Source organism: Silene latifolia, chromosome 1 (assembly GCF_048544455.1).
Source record: "Silene latifolia isolate original U9 population chromosome 1, ASM4854445v1, whole genome shotgun sequence".
NCBI lineage: Eukaryota > Viridiplantae > Streptophyta > Magnoliopsida > Caryophyllales > Caryophyllaceae > Silene > Silene latifolia.
In genome coordinates, this window is record NC_133526.1 from 180,681,765 (window position 1) to 180,685,590 (window position 3,826).

Genomic DNA, 3,826 nt, shown 5'->3' on the forward strand with positions numbered 1-3,826 from the left:
TGCTGGATGTGTTGATAGTAGAAAATCAACATTTGGCTACTTGTTCCTTTTAGCTGAAGGGGCAGTATCATGGAAAAGTGGGAAGCAGTCTGTCATTGCTACTTCTACTATGGAAGCCGAATTTGTGGCATGCTTTGAGGCCACTATTCATGCAATGTGGTTGCGAAACTTTATCTCGGGACTTGGAATCGTCGATAGTATTGCCAAGCCGCTGAGAATTTATTGTGACAATTCTGCAACCGTCTTCTTCTCTAAGAACGATAAATACTCCAAGGGTGCTAAACACATGGAATTAAAGTTCTTATCGGTCAAAGAGGAGGTACAGAAGCAAAGAGTGTCATTTGAGCATATAAGAACGGATAAAATGGTGGCAGATCCATTAACTAAGGGATTACCACCCAAGGCGTTCATTGGCCATGTAGAACGCATGGGTGTTGTATCAAAGGCCTTGTTATTATGAAGTTAATATGCTTAAAATATGACATCTAGAATTCACTTACAGTATTGTTTCTGTTATAATAAACATGTTAATCATTATAGTATATGTATACATTACAGTTATTAGATTACATGTGACTAATTGTGAGAATTAATGTTCTTCTCAAATTAAAGGTTTACCTAGATTTGGAATTGATTTGTGATACATGGAAGGAATCATGTCGATTAGTAAATGACGTGTGACCGCCATGATCCAATTAGTTCTATTTCGATTAAGGATATGAAAATTAGTGAATTTAACATAAAAGTGCACATTATAGTTATTAAACCATTAAGTCAACACAAAGGCCAAGTGGGAGAATGTTAGAATAAATAATAATATTCGTATGGCCTATGTGTTTCGGGTTTTAATAAAAGTTAAGTTCATATTAATATAACGTGACTTTAATATAAAAACCGGTATCGTGATGGATCGGTCCCGATTAATGTAATTAAAGTCCGGGAATTATTATTCTCTCTTACCTTACCCTAATAAGTCGTCTTTCACGAAAAGGTACGATCGGGTTTGTTTTTGCGAAAAGGTATGTAGCCCATTATATAAATAAGAGGATCTACGTGACATAAATTATGATACGGAAACAATTTTCCTGACAAAACAAAACAACGTACGATTAAGAAAGTGAAAGGGAAAGTCAGTTTCTTCCTCCATCATCTAAGGAACATTAAATAAAGGGTTAAGGAGGAGAATCAATTGATTTATACTTCTTATTATTGAATTGATTGCGTCTGTAAGACATGGACCAAGGTTAGTCTTTTATTCCGTCTTTATAATTGTATTAGGGTTGAATTAATTCAAGTCTATATGTTCTTTGGACTGATTTCATTATTGAAATCGTAAAGTTAATCTTACATCTTTGTCTACTAATTTTCAGCGATGTTGAACAATATCGAGAGTGCCTAACAAAAATTAAAAATAATTATGGAGTAATAAACAAGATAAAACCTTAATATGTAAGTAGAAGTGAGATTAATACCTCCTTGATTGAGCATATCGTAGGAATAGACCTGTCAAACTGGTCGGGCTGGTCGAGTTATACGTGTCGGGTTAGAATACGGGCCGCTAGAATACGGGTCAAGTCATACGGGTCGCGGGTCGGGTTGGGGTCAGAATACGAGTCAAGAAATAATTTTTAGCGCCTTTATTTAACGATTTTTTTAATCAAAAAAATATATTTTAAAAATGTGAAACATATTTAAAATTAATATTTTAATCATATTCAATGTGTACATTAATTATATTGACATAATTATTAAAATAAAGAATTTTTAATAATTATTTTGTTATTAAATATTATAAAAGTTAAAAAAATAATTTTTTAATCGTGTTTGTAATTTTAAGTAATAAAAAAATTTAGCTATTTTTTCAAATAAAATATATAAAAAATAATATTTTAATAAATTCTTAATTTACCTTTAACCCAACGAATCGACCCGTTCGGATTGGGTCTCGACCCTAAAATAATAGGTCATTTCGGGTTCGGGCCGGGTCGAAATTTCCGGGTCTTGTGTTACACCCTCATTTATCTAGGAGTCTTAATTAGACCTTCCCAAATAAATTGGGCTGTTACGATCTCGGTTGTCCGAGGTAGTACATAACTACATATCATAAGACAAAACCGAAGTACCATTATTAAAATAAATAATTGTTTAAGTCTATTACAAACGGTAACTGTCTTTCAAATGAGATAATAAATATAAAGTACAACTGATAACTAATATTTATTCTCAAACTAAAACTCGTAAATAAACATTATGAATTACGCCTAGCCCTCGAAGTGATCCGTCCGTCCCCATCACGCTTCCCAAGGCAACATCAACCAACCTGTAAATCAATCTGCTCCCCAATATGAAAAGAAAACATCATACGGATCTTAAGATAGACAAAAGAAACAACCACGTCAACAACTTTGAGTAGGAAATCTTAAACAACGCTAAAACAATATTAATTAATAAATACAACTATAACATTCAAATCGTTTCCACTGTTACCAAATGAAATCTTCTATCACAAAAGCACTTAATCTCAATATATGGCACAGCGGCAGCCTGACTCAGCGGTCAACCTCCATAGCTCAATGTACGACACATCGGTCAGCTGACTCGGCGGTCAACTTCTACCCCCATACACGGCTCCATGGCCGTCCTCACAGCACGATGACCGATTGACTCAGCGGTCAATCTCTATATCTTATTCCAATATTAAATAACTCGTATATATAATAAAATGCTCATTCAACGGTTATGAAACTGAATAATATTCCGTCCACCAAAATTATGTTAAACACGAAAATCAACACTTAATTAGTCAAATGTGATTCCCTACCTTTTAGCAAAATCCCGCTCCAGCAAGCGAACAACTAAAATTATTCTTCTATGAATCCTTCACCTAGCATCAAATAATATCATACAATCAACTACAATACTTACTATGGATCGATCTTAGCATAACCACCCAAAATTTCTAATTAGAGCAAGGCCACGCATGGCTAATCCAGGGCTCCGCGCATTACTACTTAAGTAACATTTCTAAAAATAAGCCCGACTCTCTCTCTATAACCGTCCCTCTGGGTTCTCCTGTGAGCGGTTTTCGTCCTGTTTTCATGGTGTTTTTCGTCCCACACTCGGTGCCTTAGTAACACTCTCTTGTTGTTTTCTTTTATGTGAGCATGGCGGATAGTAGTTTAAGTGGGGAAGAGGTGGAAGAAGGAAACAATTGTTTTCTTTGGGAAAAGGGCGAGAGCGCAGATGATTTGCAACCTTCAGATTATGCTCTTATCGGGCGTTTATGGGGTGCAAAAAATGTCAATACAAAAGCCACAATTGAGACGATGTGTAAGTTATGGAGTTCAAGGAATGAGGTTAAAGGTAATATCCTGGATTCAAATTCAAAAACTTTTATCTTTCACTTTCTTGACATTAAGGACAAGGAAAGGGTTATGGAAGGCCAACCCTGGCATTTTGACTCTTTTGTTTGGAGTCTTAATGATCCCAACACTGAAGGTAACCTATGGGACGTACCCTTATCCTTTGTTCCCTTTTGGGTGCGTGTGTATGATTTGCCTTTGGATGGACGAGGGGTGGAGGAAAATATTCGTAATCTGGGAAAACAGTTAGGGGTGTTTGTGAGCAAAGACTCGTCGAATTTCCCACAACTTGATAGAGCAGTTCGGATCAGAATACTCCTTGATGTCCGCTCCCCTCTGAAAAAATCAGTAGTTATTCGTATGAGGGGTGGGAAGATTGTGAGTTTTCCAGTGAAGTATGAGCGTCTTCCCCTGTTTTGTTATGGATGCGGAACTTTGGGGCATGGTGAGAAAGACTGTGAAGA